Below are 17,948 nucleotides of genomic sequence, written 5' to 3' on the forward strand. Positions count from 1 at the left end.
GGCCGGTGGTGATGTAGGGCTTTACTTCTCCACTAGCGGAGTCAAATGTGATTTTGTTGCTAATAGCCTATAATTTAAATCCAATGAATACGAAAAAATGCAACAAAATATGACTTTTCTTATATAACAAGTAATCCACAATATCCACAATATAATGGTCTAGTAGAAAGTACAATTCTACCTCTGAATAAAACATTGCAAAATGCTTCTATGATCGAGACTTGAAATTTCTAATCTGAAATCGAGGAACCCATCTCCGAACTGTGCTGACATGAAATGCATCGGCTTCATAAGCAATCAACATGCACATGAAGGAATTGAATGACACATCTTGGCGTTTTTGCATTGAATGTTATATTTTAGGTAAAGATAATTTATTCAAAACAGATTTTCAAACCCCTGTTTATGTTACTGGATGCTGATTAGGAAAATAGCATTTTAAAGCATTTTGTCTATATTTAGATAGTTTTTCATATAATACTTTTCAGTTAAATAATGTATGTGTAAAAGAAATAACCGATTCCTATATGATCGTCCCCTTCACTTAAAATCAGACAAATATAAAAGAAATCAACCAATGTAAATAGGATTTTCCGTATTTATTAACGACCATTTTCTTTAATCTCAGTTAATATTTATTATTTTGTGTGAACAAAAATATGTTTACTAAATTTATAGTTTTAAATATTAAAAAAAACGTATAATTATTTTGCTTTTTTAATAAAATTAAGGTATTGTAGATGTTATCAACAAAATTAAACGTGTATGTTCCAGCAATATTGCGAAAAAGACCCTAAAATCTGTGTTAATAAAAGACTCATAGATAAATTTGTTTCTTGTCATGACGATATTTATATTGAATAACCATTAAGTACTCAACATTTTTATCCAAAATAATATAATTGCAAAACACATTTGATGTGATTTTAATAACACTCTGTGAAAATGTTAGATACATATTTACAGAAATTAGATAATTTATACGAATGACTAATTTGAAAAAATGATGGAGAGAATAACCAAATAATACAATAAATAAAATCCAAGTTTGTAACTTTAAATAAAAAATCATTTAAGTTTAAATTCTATTTAATCATGATTAAAAATTGTTTTAACTAATTTTACTAAATAATAAAATTTAAGAATAAATTAAGTAATGTAATTTGTGAGGATTGATTTTATGAATAACATGTTGCAAAAGGTAATTCAAATTCTATGAAAGGACATTTGAAAATGTTAAATATTGATAATAATAAATTGTTTATTCGACATTTTTACCGACAATAATATGATTGCAAAAACATTTCATGTAATTTAAATGATAACGTTCTCCATGAAAATTGTATTCATACACGTGTAAATATCGATATGAGAAATAATTGAAGTGACGGATCATTTAGAAACTAGTTTATATAAATTGGATATTTTATTCTAACGAGTAATTTGAAGAATGGCGAAATATTAATGATAAATAAATCTAAGTATGTAACATTATTTAGAAATAATCATTTATTTTAAATTAAAATTCTATTTAAATATTGGAATGCTATAGTTTTATTAACACGTAAATGTATTTTCTTTTTATCTCTAAAACACAATAAAAATTTCAAAATAATCATAATTTGAATTTTATAGTTTTATTAACACGTAAATGTATTTCTTTTTATCTCTAAAACACAATAAAAATTTCCAAATAATCATAATTTGAATTTTATAGTTTTATTAACACGTAAATGTATTTCCTTTTATCTCTAAAACACAATAGAAATTTCCAAATAATCCTAATTTGAATTTTATAGTTTTATTAACACGTAAATGTATTTTCTTTTTATCTCTAAAACACAATAAAAATTTCAACATAATCATAATTTGAATTTTATAGTTTTATTAACACGTAAATATATATTCTTTTTATCTCTAAAACACAATAAAAATTTCCAAATAATGATAATTTGAATTTTATAGTTTTATTAACACGTAAATGTATTTTCTTTTTATCTCTAAAACACAATAAAAATTTCCAAATAATCATAATTTGAATTTTATAGTTTTATTAACACGTAAATGTATTTCCTTTTATCTTTAAAACAAAATAAAAATTTCCAAATAATCATAATTTGAATTTTATTGTTTTATTAACACGTAAATGTATTTTCTTTTTATCTCTAAAACACAATAAAAATTTCCAAATAATAATGATTTGAATTTTATAGTTTTATTAACACGTAAATGTATTTTCTTTTATCTCTAAAACACAATAAAAATTTCCAAATAATCATCATTTGAATTTTATAGTTTTATAAAAACGTAAAAGTATTTTCTTTTATCTCTAAAACACAATAAAAATTTCCAAATAATCATAATTTGAATTTCATAGTTTTATTAACACGTAAATGTATTTTCTTTTTATCTCTAAAACACACTAAAAATTTCCAAATAATCATCATTTGAATTTTATTGTTTTATTAACACGTAAATGTATTTTCTTTTTATCTCTAAAACACAATAAAAATTTCCAAATAATTATAATTTGAATTTTATAGTTTTATTAACACGTAAATGTATTTTCTTTTTATCTCTAAAACACAATAAAAATTTCCAAATAATCATGATTTGAATTTTATAGTTTTATTAACACGTAAATGTATTTTCTTTTATCTCTAAAACACAATAAAAATTTCCAAATAATCATAATTTTAATTTTATAGTTTTATTAACACGTAAATGTATTTTCTTTTTATCTTTAAAACACAATAAAAATTTCCAAATAATCATCATTTGAATTTTATAGTTTTATTAACACGTAAATGTATTTTCTTTTATCTCTAAAACACAATAAAAATTTCCGAATAATCATAATTTGAATTTTATTGTTTTATTAACACGTAAATATATATTCTTTTTATCTCTAAAACACAATCCAAATTTCCAAATAATCATAATTTGAATTTTATAGCTTTATTAACACGTAAATGTATTTCCTTTTATCTTTAAAACAAAATAACAATTTCCCAATAATCATAATTTGAATTTTATAGTTTTATTAACACGTAAATATATATTCTTTTTATCTCTAAAATACAATAAAAATTTCGAAATAATCATAATTTGAATTTTATAGTTTTATTAACACGTAAATGTATTTTCTTTTTATCTCTAAAACACAATAAAAATTTCCAAATAATCATAATTTGAATTTTATAGTTTTATTAACACGTAAATGTATTTTCTTTTTATCTCTAAAACACAATGAAAATTTCCAAATAATCATAATTTGAATTTTATAGTTTTATTAACACGTAAATGTATTTCCTTTTATCTTTAAAACACAATAAAAATTTCCAAATAATCATAATTTGAATTTTATAGTTTTATTAACACGTAAATGTATTTTCTTTTTATCTCTAAAACACAATAAAAATTTCCAAATAATCATAATTTGAATTTTATAGTTTTATTAACACGTAAATGTATTTCCTTTTATCTCTAAAACACAATATAAATTTCCAAATAATCCTAATTTGAATTTTATAGTTTTATTAACACGTAAATGTATTTTCTTTTATCTCTAAAACACAATAAAAATTTCCAAATAATCATCATTTGAATTTTATAGTTTTATTAACACGTAAGTGTATTTTCTTTTTATCTCTAAAACACAATAAAAATTTCCAAATAATCATAATTTGAATTTTATAGTTTTATTAACACGTAAATGTATTTCCTTTTATCTGTAAAACACAATAAAAATTTCCAAATAATCATAATTTGAATTTTATTGTGTTATTAACACGTAAATGTATTTCCTTTTATCTCTAAAACACAATAAAAATTTCCAAATAATCATAATTTGAATTTTATAGTTTTATTAACACGTAAATATATTTTCTTTTTATCTCTAAAACACAATAAACATTTCCAAATAATCATGATTTGAATTTTATAGTTTTATTAACACGTAAATGTATTTTCTTTTTATCTCTAAAACACAATAAAAATTTCCAAATTATCATCATTATAATTTTATAGTTTTATTAACACGTAAATGTATTTTCTTTTATCTCTAAAACACAATAAAAATTTCCAAATAATCATAATTTGAATTTTATAGTTTTATTAACACGTAAATGTATTTTCTTTTTATCTCTAAAACACAAAAAAAAAAATTCCAAATAATCATAATTTGAATTTCATAGTTTTATTAACACGTAAATGTATTTTCTTTTTATCTCTAAAACACAAGAAAAATTCCAAATAATCATAATTTGAATTTCATAGTTTTATTAACACGTAAATGTATTTTCTTCTATCTCTAAAACACAATAAAAATTTCCAAATAATCATCATTTGAATTTTATAGTTTTATTAACACGTAAATGTATTTTCTTTTTATCTCTAAAACACAATAAAAATTTCAAAATAATCATAATTTGAATTTCATAGTTTTATTAACACGTAAATGTATTTTCTTTTTATCTCTAAAACACAATAAAAATTTCCAAATAATCATAATTTGAATTTTATAGTTTTATTAACACGTAAATGTATTTTCTTTTATCTCTAAAACACAATAAAAATTTCCAAATAATGATAATTTTAATTTTATAGTTTTATTAACACGTAAATGTATTTCCTTTTATCTCTAAAACACAATAAAAATTTCCAAATAATCATAATTTGAATTTTATAGTTTTATTAACACGTAAATGTATTTCCTTTTATCTCTAAAACACAATAAACATTTCCAAATAATCATAATTTGAATTTTATAGTTTTATTAACACGTAAATGTATTTTCTTTTATCTCTAAAACAAAATAAAAATTTCCAAATAATCATAATTTGAATTTTATAGTTTTATTAACACGTAAATGTATTTTCTTTTTATCTCTAAAACACAAAAAAAAAAAATTCCAAATAATCATAATTTGAATTTTATAGTTTTATTAACACGTAAATGTATTTTCTTTTTATCTCTAAAACACAATAAAAATTTCCAAATAATCATAATTTGAATTTTATAGTTTTATTAACACGTAAATGTATTTCATTTTATCTCTAAAACACAATAAAAATTTCCAAATAATCATAATTTGAATTTTATTGTTTTATTAACACGTAAATGTATTTTCTTTTCATCTCTAAAACACAATAAAAATTTCCAAACAATAATAATTTGAATTTTATAGTTTTATTAACACGTAAATGTATTTTCTTTTATCTCTAAAACACATTAACAATTTCCAAATAATCATAATTTGAATTTTATAGTTTTATTAACACGTAAATATATATTCTTTTTATCTCTAAAACACAATACAAATTTCCAAATAATAATAATTTGAATTTTATAGTTTTATTAACACGTAAATGTATTTTCTTTTATCTTTAAAACACAATAAACATTTCCAAATAATCATAATTTGAATTTTATAGTTTTATTAACACGTAAATGTATTTCCTTTTATCTCTAAAACACAATAAACATTTCCAAATAATCATAATTTGAATTTTATAGTTTTATTAACACGTAAATGTATTTTCTTTTATCTCTAAAACACAATAAAAATTTCCAAATAATCATCATTTGAATTTTATTGTTTTATTAACACGTAAATGTATTTTCTTTTTATCTCTAAAACACAATAAAAATTTCCAAATAATCATAATTTGAATTTTATCGTTTTATTAACACGTAAATGTATTTCCTTTTATCTTTAAAACACAATAAAAATTTCCAAATAATCATAATTTGAATTTTATAGTTTTATTAACACGTAAATGTATTTTCTTTTTATCTCTAAAACACAATAAAAATTTCCAAATAATCACAATTTGAATTTTATAGTTTTATTAAAACGTAAATGTATTTCCTTTTATCTCTAAAACACAATAAAAATTTCCAAATAATCATCATTATTTTATAGTTTTATTTACACGTAAATTTATTTTCTTTTATTTTTAAAACACAATAAAGATTTCCAAATAATCATCATTATAATTTTATAGTTTTATTAACACGTAAATGTATTTTCTTTTATCTTTAAAACACAATAAAGATTTCCAAATAATCATAATTTGAATTTTATTGTTTTATTAACACGTAAATGTATTTCCTTTTATCTCTAAAACACAATAAAAATTTCCAAATAATCATAATTTGAATTTTATAGTTTTATTAACACGTAAATATATTTTCTTTTATCTCTAAAACACAATAAAAATTTCCAAATAATCATAATTTGAATTGTATAGTTTTATTAACATGTAAATGTATTTTCTTTTATCTTTAAAACACAATAAAAATTTCCAAATAATGATAATTTTAATTTTATAGTTTTATTAACACGTAAATGTATTTCCTTTTATCTCTAAAACACAATAAAAATTTCCAAATAATCATAATTTGAATTTTATATTTTTATTAACACGTAAATGTATTTTCTTTTTATCTCTAAAACACAATAAAAATTTCCAAATAATCATAATTTGAATTTTATAGTTTTATTAACATGTAAATGTATTTCCTTTTATCTTTAAAACACAATAAAAATTTCCAAATAATGATAATTTGAATTTTATAGTTTTATTAACACGTAAATATATTTCCTTTTATCTCTAAAACACAATAAAAATTTCCAAATAATCATAATTTGAATTGTATAGTTTTATTAACACGTAAATGTATTTTCTTTTATCTCTAAAACACAATAAAAATTTCCAAATAATCATCATTATTATTTTATAGTTTTATTTACACGTAAATGTATTTTCTTTTATTTTTAAAACACAATAAAAATTTCCAAATAATCATCATTATAATTTTATAGTTTTATTTACAAGTTAATTTATTTTCTTTTATTTTTAAAACATAATAAATATTTCTAAATAATCATAATTTGAATTTTATTGTTTTATTAACACGTTAATGTATTTCCCTTAATCTTTAAAACACAATAAAAAATTTTACTGGTGCTTTTGAATGTGAATGACTTATTTCCAACAGTTACCGGAATGATAAAGATCTTTTTAAGATTCCAATTTTGTATTTCGTTAACTTTTCCCTTTCAGTCTATTTAGCCCAGCATCTATTTAATCCATATAAAAAAATAAGACAAAAAAAAATTACGAAAAGAGGTGAATGGGAGGGGATGGAATATCTTGTCTCAGGACTCCAGTACAATATATACCGGACAGCAGGACACATGAAATAACAAGATAAACGTAACATGAAAGTTTATAAATTTTATTTGAGGATTAGCATTAGCTAAAGAATAGGGGGTTGAGAAAATAAAATAAAATAAAAACATATAAAATAACAGCAAAAAAAAACGAAGGGCATTTTGGGAAGAGAATTCTGTTCTCTTAAGTAATTAATGGAGTCGAGTAGAAAACATCATCCGTATTTTATAAAGCAAAGGAAATGTCCATTCAATGTTCAATGTTCAATGTTCAGCGCGGACAGACGAGGGTGAAAGAGAGAGAGAGAGAGAGAGAGGGAGAGTAAGAGATAAAATAGCAAAAGGTAGCTTACTGTTTGCCGATACGCGTGTTTGGTATATTGTCCTGTTTTTGTTCGTTTCTCACTTCGGTCCCAATTCCTCTTTCGTATTGTTATCACATAAAGCAAGCATCATCCACAGAAAATTCTCGCAATTTCTTTTGTTAGGTGAGAGCTACGCATCATGCGTCTAGCTCTGTCGCTGGTCCGACCCCGAAAGAGGAAGATGGCTCCAAAATTCGATATTCAACTTTTTGCAGATAGTCCAGTAGAGATATTTACATGCTCCATTGTGTCAGATCATATAATAGTTATCCGCCAGCACACGCTTACAGTTAGATATTACTTAGACCACTAATTTTTTTAAATTGGTCATCAAGCCTTGATCTTGGGCAGCTATTATAATTCTCTCCCGGTCATAGTGGAACGATCCTCTTTTCAGTTAGTCTATGGAGCGTATATGATCTTGAGTGAATTCATCCATAAAATACTGGATGTGCTGTTTGTTAGTCCCTACTTTCAGTGTCTTGAAATGGGAGTTCTTGTGTATTTCTGGCAACTCTTTTGAGCTATTTTTCGACCAGACTTATTTTCTGATTCTGTCTCATTTGTAAAACAGTCTTGTCAAAAATGTTTGGCCAGTGCCATGATTATATATTTCTGTTGTCTCTTGTTTCGTAGTGTTTCAGTACTGTTTTAAGATTTGGGTTTTGGGTTCTCATCAGGTATTTTCATGGTGTTTGTTTTTTATATTTCCGACGGTTCTTTCTGGTGTATGTTCCTAGAATTTGCTGCTGCATTCAATATTCAGTTTTTTGCAGATTGTCCAGTGGAGATATTTACATACTCCATTGTGTTTGGTCGTCTAATAGTTATCCTCCAGCAGACCCTTACAGTTAGATATCACGTGGTTCACACTCTCTACTTCTGTGTGGCAGAACCTGCACTTGTTCTTATTACTTAGGCCACACTTTCTTAAATTGTAACAAATGTTTGGCTGGTTTTGTCATGATGTATTTCTACTGTCTCTTATTTTATGGTGTTTGATAACTGTTTAAAGATATGGGCTATTCTCCGGTTGTATAGTTCTGCAATGTAATTTTTATGTTTTACTAAACTTATTTTTTTCAGAACATTGTGAGTTCTCATATTTATATATACACAGAAATTTTAGGGAATTATAGAAGAATATAGTTTTCCCTATTCCCTTTTTTGTTTTATTTTACTTTAATTGAAGTTCTCAGAAGTCAAGGGGACCACAACCTGGGGCTAACACTTAAACTTTTTTATGAGATTCATAGATATTCGAATGTTCCATTTAAGTTCTTTATCTCTCAAGCACTGAGTTAGTAAAGAAATTGAGAACATAATTTTCCTCTCCCCAATTAACCAGTTTCATACGTTGTAGTATATCTTTCATGTTGGTCTCTTGGTCTTACTGGATTTCAGGACAATAATTTATCTAGTCTGGTGGAGTATCCAGCTTCGTGGTATTACTTGAGGTAACATCACTTGGAGAAGGTGCACCATTTCTCGGAAAAGCTAATGTGGGTAAGCCATAGTGTGATCTTATTTGGGCAGCGAATACAAAATGTGATTTTGAATATTTGGTCAGGGTTTACTTCTATGGAAAAAGTATCCTCATGCCAGGTTGTTCTGACAAACCTCTGTACAGAGAGACCTTAGACACTCGAGGACAGTGTCTAGTAGGCATTCAAGTTCTCTCCCCATAGTCTCTAGTGTGAGTCCTCATATGTCTCACTAACTTTGAGTTTTCAGTGCACGAATATCCACACACCATACAAACATGTGGCTTTTCTCCAGTGTGAGTTTTCATATGCCTCACTAAATTTGATTTTTTAGAAAAAGAATATTCACACACTTCACAAGTATGTGGCTTTTCGCCAGTGTGAGTTCTAACATGTATCGCTAACAATGACTTAACAGGAAAAGAAAATCCACACACTTCACAAGAATGTGGCTTTTCCCCAGTGTGAGTTTTCATATGTCTCACTAAACTTGATTTTTCAGAACAAGAATATTTACATAGTTCACAAACATGTGGTTTCTCTCCAGTGTGAGTTCTCATATGTTTCACTAAATATGATTTTTCAGTGCAAGAATATTTACACAGTTCACAAAAATGTGCCTTTTCCCCAGTATGAGTTCTCATATGTCTCACTAAGTTTGATTTTCTTGCAAAAGAATAATCACAAACTCCACAAGAATGTGGCTTTTCCCCCGTGTGTGTTCTCATGTGTTTCACTAAATTTGATTTTGTAGAAAACGAATACTTACATAGTTCACAACTATATGGCTTTTCCTTAGTGTGAATTCTTATATGTGTCACTAACTTTGATTTTTCAGAACAACAATATCCACACACTTCACAGGAATGTGGCTTTTCCCCAGTGTGAATTCTCATATGTTTCACCAAACTTGATTTTTCAGAACAAGCATATTTACATAGTTCACAAGAATATGGCTTTTCCTTAGTGTGAGTTCTCATATGTGCAGTTAAATGTGATTTTTGGGAACAAGAATATCCGCATATTATACAAGAATGTGGCTTTTCCCTAGTGTGAGTTCTCATATGCTTCACCAAACTTGATTTTTCAGAACAGGAATATGCACAAAGTTCACAAGAATGTGACTTTTGTCGACTTTGCCCCTGCATGTTTTTCTCTCTAAAGATGTTGAAGTAAACTTTACTTAATGCTTAGAGAAATAAGCATATGAATATCGTTCTTAATCACATGGAATTTTATGTTCGTTTTTCTTAGAGAAACTTCATAATATAGGATTTATATAATGTACTTGTTGAAAAGGAAAAATATTAAATATTTCACTAATATAAATATGATGTGTGTCTTGACTATTGTACAAATATTAAACAAAATTATCCAGTAAAATAGATCTTCCTACAGATATCGTAAAATATTTATGTGGCTGTTATAAGGCAAATGTTGCCTGTAGATTAATGTTTGATAAAAATAATGGTCCGTTAAAATTCAATAAATGCGTTCAATCAGGAACATCTGTAAAGACAAATAAATGAAATTCAATATGTTTTGTATCGTCTTTAACATATTACTATTCAGTTTGCTTATTCTTGACAACAGTATTGAATTAGACGTAAAACGTCTTGATCAATTTTATCTAAAAGTCAAAATCATATAAGAAACATTAGAAAAATTACGAGATATTTTCTTACTTGATAAATAACCAGTCGATAAAGGGGTTTCTAAAGATATTATTTAGAGAAAAACGAACTATATACACACATGCCAATAAAAAAAGAAAGATATAAAAAATTATATACTAATATATATATATATATATATATATATATATATATATATATTCATTAATTTATTCCAAGAAAGGCGTTCAAGCAGGAATATTTTTAAATAAAAATATAAAATTTGATATTTTTAATATCGTCATTCAGACATTGTTTTGAACAATACTAAATTCACAAACTTAAGAGTGGAAAAATAAGAACCGGGCAATATTAGTGTTGCTTAGGATATAGTCCAGAGACCAAATAAAGTTTTTATAAGAAAATTCTTCACATTGGTTCAGGAGTCATTGGTGACATTAAAATTGCGCCAATGATTTGCATTGTAACTCAACCTTGCAGGTAATGAGTTTTTGATGAGTAGTTGCTGACGTCTTTCGATTTTCTCTTTCTTTTTTGTGCAGTTGTCACCAATTGTAGTCAGTATTTGATTTTTACCATGAGTTGGCACTTGAAACGATAATTCGTTGCATGGATATTTCCACAAAGTAGCCCACTGTTTATCGGCATATCTTATAAAAATTTAAGTTGTATATTGGCATATCTTCAAAATATCCCCCTGTTTATTGACATCTTCAAAGTATCCCAGCTGTTTATTGACATATCTTCGAAGTATCCCACCTGTTTATTGATATATTTTCAAAGTATCCCAATTGTTTATTGACATATCGGCAGTTTCTCAGCTGTTTATTGACATATCTTCAAAGTATCTCTGCTGTTTATTGATATATCTTCAAAGTATCCCACCTGTTTAATGATATATCTTCAAAGTATCCCATCTGTTTATGTAACTTCAAAGTATACCCCCTGTTTATTGACATATTTTCAAAATATCCCAGCTATTTTTTGACATATCTTCCAAGTATTTCCCTTGCTTATTGACATATCTTCATAAAATCCTAGCTGTTTATTGATATATCTTGAACGTATCCTACATGTTTATAAATATCTTTTTAAAGTATGCTCCTGTTTGTTGGCATATGGTCAAAGTATCTCAACTGTTTATTGACATATCTTCACATATCCGAGTTGTTTATTTCTCTGTTTATTTTGTATCTCAACGCAGGCCTCCCGCCACTGCTTTCTTTACAATCAATGTCATGAGATATCAAGATTTAGAGAATTCTATGTTCATTCATTCCCAATAAATGCATTTCCTGAAAACTCTCAACACATTTGGACAATATTATGGCAAAAAGATGTTCACAAACAATTCTTGTTGAATACATTAATTTGTTACTTTTCCATAAATATAGTGTCTATCTTTCTGATCTGTATAATAATGTAATTAACATAGATTTTAGATTTTAGTTTTAAGTCTAATTGTACACTTGTCCAACTGTCGATTCCCCAGCTTTCTAAATGCAATTCCATTAGAAATCTCATCAATAATGTTGGATGAATGTGTCAGTGAGACATAAGTTCTCTTCCTTGTTATACATTTTCATCAGTGAATGAAACATAAGACTATTATTGTCCCTCTTTTGAACATAACGTACAATCCTTCAAAGGTAGCATAGTACTTATCTTTTTCATAGTCATATTAACATCGACACTTTCCCATGGGAATAGGCAGATGGGGACCAGACAAAATGGTGAAGTATGGCACACAAAGAAGGAGAAAGTAAGAAGTATTGCCCGATTCCCCACCTACACTCCCTTGCAAATACAGCCTGCAACTCTTCTATGACCATTTGGGGCTTGCAAACCATGTAAAGTATAGACATCCTAGAAGACAGGGACCAAATGATGGACCGATACTCAGACATGAGTGGGCGCCGCTGATGATATATATATATATATATATATATATATATATATATATATATATATGTATATATAAAGTAATGTGATTTATAATTTAAAATTTAAAAATCAAATTTTTATTAAATTAAAAATCCATTTCATAAGAAGGAACAACAACAAAATCAATTATCTGTACAATCGTTTCGGAAAAACAATGCTTTTTATTGTGGTATACATCAAGTTATGTAGAATAATTATATATAGTTTTTTGGTAAGCAAGGTCTCCACATCAGCAAATTTTGAAGGGTTTTTATTGAATTTAAAAGACACCATAAATTATAAATCACATTACTTAATATTGAATTAGCTCTAGGACATTTAACTATCGAGCTTATTATATATCTAAATTACAAGGAGCACTTTCTCTTTCCTGTATTTTAATTAAACTAGTAATTTCACTGTTACATTAAAATACACTCAGCTCTTTAGACTATTGTTCTAATCTCCCCTCTCTCTCTCTCTCTCTCTCTCTCTATATATATATATATATATATATATATATATATATATATATATATATATATATATATATATATATATTAAATGAGAGGGAGAGCTAGGATTAGATGAGTAACAACGAATGTTCCACACTATGCTTTTATTGATTGCTTATGTTGGAGCGTAGCGGCTGGTGAATATCACAATCAAAAGAGAATATCATCATTCTACCAGGTATGGGTCCAGGAAGTCATGATAGTTTTTTAGCAAACCCTCCTTCTGATTAACGTGATTTCAAGACAGCAAGAAAACCTGATGTGACTCTTTTTCATTTTTACTAAAACAGTAAAACAATCCTTTTTTAATTCTTCAAATTGTGAATAACCAGCAAGACTTGTTTCACTAAATGCTGAAATATTAATGTTATGCTTTTTTAGTTTTAAATAAAAAATGCACTGTCGAGGAGAGTACAACCATGTCCTGAATCGAAATCGAGTGCTTTCTTTTCAATCTGATTTGACTGTAAATTACCTAACCAGGCAGCTGCAATAAGCTGCCAAGCAAGCGAGTATTTGTTTAAAGCTTCTTATATTGCCTCCCGCTTACATACAAAGGAGATGCAATGTCCAAATAGATCTGCTTTGAAAGCCACTGAACACAGACTGCATATTTATTCACACCCAGTGATTAGCACTGAGGAGGAATCTTCATCTGCTTTCATTACTCTCTGTCAATCCATTTCCAATTGTTTATAATACTGGATGAATAAATCTTTAGTTTTTCAACGAATGAATTCTTTTAATCATGAAGGCATTGCACACTTTATTGTTCTGAGAGAATTGCTGAACAGATTATTTCATGGCAGTTTTTGAATTTAGAAATTCTCAAGATACCCCTCTCTCTCTCTCTCTCTCTCTCTCTCTCTCTCTCTCTCTCTCTCTATGTATATATATAAAAAGTCGGATTATGTAGGTGCTAAGTCTGCGATAGGTTAAAATTAATATATTTTTTTCCATCCGGGAATTTAAACAGCATTTTTTTTTTTATTTTTGCATTTTTTATTCAAAGATTTTTTAGACTATATATATATATATATATATATATATATATATATATATATATATATATATATATATATATATATATATATTGGCATGGGTGCCCGGAGTTGCCCTGGTGTTTGGAGGTGTGTGTTGAGCCAAAAAAAAAACGTGGTAGTAGGAAGGCAGGCTCGAACCCGTACCACAAAGGAGGAAAAGAACATGAAAAAACGTGACGTCTTTGCCGTTGAAACCACCACAAAACCGGAAGTGACATAGGTTTAAATTAAGGCTGGACAATCGAAAAGAGGGGATGACTTTCGGAAATATTGGCAAAAAAAGCGACCTCTCCCTGAAGAAAAGTTCCCAGTTAAGGGTGAAGAAATTAATGTTTTTAGGCAATTCTTCTGTATTTGTCATCGGAAGGGTCGAGCTTCAAAACGATACTGATCTTTTGAAAATCCGTCGCCTCTATCGAAAGTTTTAGGCAGGCATGCAAACATACATACATAGATGTTTATATTTGAAGCTCAAATTTTCGACCCAACCCAATTAAAATGCTTGCCCTATCTCTGAATACCTTTTATGTAAAATTTCAAATGTTTAGACCAGAAATTGTCTGAGAAATTTGGTAGGACCCACAAACGTCAAATTATTTTACTTTTATGACGCTTTAACATTTATTGTTTTGGACTCAAATCAAGTTATTAAGTTAGATCCATGTCTAAGGAACCTATATCTAAAATTTCAAGTGTTTGGACCAACAATTGGTGGAGGAGTTTGGTAGAGTTCTCAACTTTGACCTCTTAACAGCCAAATTTCTAGCCGAAAACTGATTACAATTACAGGTGTCTAAATGGAATATGCATCTGTAATTTTAACGAAAGGAAAATAGAAACTAAAAAGGGTGGCGGGTATGATTTAATTCTGCTTACAACCAATTTCAAAGTCATGCAGGCCGCACCCAAAGCAAATACCATTTATATTTGGTAGACAACTAATTCAACTCCTGTAAGAACACCACCACCTCTCTCTCTCTCTCTCTCTCTATATATATATATATATATATACATATATATATATATATTTATATATATTTATATATTTGATGTTATACAATGAATTCTTTACATAATTATTGTGCTATGATTAAAAACTGAGATAAAGTCGCATAAAGAATATGTTCAGCAGCAGAAATTAATTTATTTATTATATTGTTATGTTTAAAATGGATTTCTTACATGATAGTCATCAGAGGAATCCCAATACTTGTTCAAGAATCAAAAATGAAACAAAATACTGGTAGAAACCAATCCAGTAAGAGTCAGGATGACACTGTTTGCAAAGTTTTGTTATGTTCACAGATATTTTTATGATATATTTGGTTTAATAAACTGTTAGGCGAGAGTAGAGAATAGTTAACAGCACTTGGGCTTTAATCTCACTGCCCCAAATGTAAAAAAGCAAAACCAATCTTTCTCTCTAACCCTTAGTCCCACTATAACAATTGGAAACTGTGAATGATTTCATAGCTCGTTGACCCCTTACGGGCCATAAATGGGTACTCATTATACATTAAATTTATATAGAAAAGTGATACTCTACACTAAAATCTTAAATATTTATCATTTGTTTTATCAAAATTACTTCTTTGCATGTCTTTAAAGCTTTTGATGTGTGATGACAAAAAGGGTAGATTTGTAATTGTTTTTATGGTTGGATTGTAAAGATTTACAAATATTTTTTCCAACATAAAGTTTCTGCTAATTAGTGAAGACCGATAAATGAGTATTCATATAAGATAATACATAAAAAGTCAAACCGGAGTTTCTAGCAACAAAATAGGTACAGACAGTCATCCCTGCTGAAATAAAAACGTTATTTAAAAAGCCATTCTTAAGATGGGGAGGGGAGGGTGTTTTGTACCTATTCTGTACTTTAATCTTACAACTGAATAAAAAAAAACATATCATAAAACTTTAATTAAGCGTAGAAATCGATTAAAAAAATAGCGCGGATCATTCTCTGCATTAGCACCAAAAATTCAAACCGAATTAAAAAAATAAAAACCGGAAAATCAGTTTTTGTGCTCAGTTGTCCAACAATTGACAACTTTCTGACCAACATCGAAATTAAATTATTGTGTTTATGGTTATTAGTTTTTAAAGAAATCTAAATATCAGATTGAATAATATATTTTTAAAATAAAAAGAATATGATTCTCCGATTACAAAAAGTGTGTGTGTATATATATATATATATATATATATATATATATATATATATATAAGAATATGATTCTCCGATTTAAAAAAGGATAAATATATATATATATATATATATATATATATATATATATATATATGTATATATATACATACATACATGTGGGGCAAATGCACTTACTGATCCGCGCTATTTTTAAAATCATATTTCAAAGTTCAATTACAGTTTTATGATATGTTTTTTTTTTATTCAATTGTAAGGTTAAATTACAGAATAGGTACAAAACATCCCTCCTCCCAATGTTAAGAATGGCTTTTTAAATAATAACGTTATTATTTCAACACGGATCATTAAGTGCATGAGTACTATATGTATATATATATATATATATATATATATATATATATATATATGTATGTATGTATGTATGTACATGGTGACCCCACAAAAACGGGCCCCAAATCTAATTAGGTCCCGTTTCTTAGTGCTTTGTCCAAATGAAATGAAACTTTGGTCATAACTAGTTTATTATATTCAAAACATCACATCAAAACACTAGGGTCTTTGGCCTTTTTTCTCCGTTCTACAGCATATGTTCTAGATGGCCTCCATTTAGCTTTTGTTTTCTTGGGGATCACCTTATATATATATATATATATATATAAATCGGAGGAATCAATTTGATTGCAAAAAAAAATATTTTAATGTATAAAATGATTTTAAAAGTTAATGACATAATACATAAGTGTAGACTAAAAAAAGATTTTTTCTTAAAATATTAAACCAATTAAATATCGAAAAAGCAGTTTTTATACTCACTTGTCTAAAACTCTAGTTTTACTCAATTAAGCAATTTTTTAATAAAATCTAACTTTCAGATTGAATAATATATTTTTATGAGAGTACTTAATCGGAGAATTATATTCTTTTTTATTCACATCTGTTATAAAGCATGGCGGAATCAATATTTTTTTCGGATAACATTAAAAATAAACTCATTTTAATTTTTATGATGATTTTAAAACATATTGAATAGATTTTATTTTAGAAAAGAAAAAAAACCTCTTACCTTTCAAGAAATTCAATACGGGGGGAGGGAAAAAAGAGGGGATCAATTCTTTCTTTTTCTTTTGTGTTCAAAGCAGAAAAATTGTTTTGTTAGGATTTCTTTAGTAAATTGATACAACTTTTGTTTTGTGTGCCCAATTTAATAAGAAATTAAATATATGAAAATATAAAAGAATCAAAATTAAAAGATGAAAAACATGATTTAAACGTGAAACTATTTAAAGAGAAAATTAACTGCGAAGGAACTATGAATTTAGGTCATCGTAACACGGTGTAAGCAATCTTTCGTTCCTCGTGTAAAAAATGTCTGTTCATTAGTTAAATGTGTCGAATTGTTTTTGCATTCATATAAACACATTTGTTACGACATTTTAAAAATACAATATATGATGATAATTTTCATTTTTTTTATTGATCATTTTCGGCTCGAAAGTGTTTTCCATATCTGAATTGGTGATATCAAGTACAAGCCAACCCTATGCTGAGTGTTTCTAATTCAAACGGTCAGTAATTTTGTTCGACATAAGTTGTCGAATGTGATACGTATGATACAATAACCATTTATCTTA

At 26.6% G+C, this 17,948-nt stretch overlaps 1 long non-coding RNA gene across 1 annotated transcript; it reads right to left on the reverse strand.

The window, feature by feature from the left end:
• Positions 1-7,231: 7,231 nt before the first annotated feature.
• LOC145239912 (uncharacterized) lies at positions 7,232-17,630 on the reverse strand. The gene is made up of 2 exons (XR_013862402.1): positions 17,381-17,630; positions 7,232-10,538 (listed from the first exon to the last, which is right to left on the reverse strand). It is a non-coding gene; the product is annotated as an uncharacterized LOC145239912 (long non-coding RNA).
• Between the last annotated feature and the right edge of the window lie 318 nt (positions 17,631-17,948).

Source organism: Euprymna scolopes, chromosome 19 (genome assembly GCF_053919585.1).
Source record: "Euprymna scolopes isolate OS-2025 chromosome 19, ASM5391958v1, whole genome shotgun sequence".
NCBI classification, from domain to species: Eukaryota; Metazoa; Mollusca; class Cephalopoda; order Sepiida; family Sepiolidae; genus Euprymna; species Euprymna scolopes.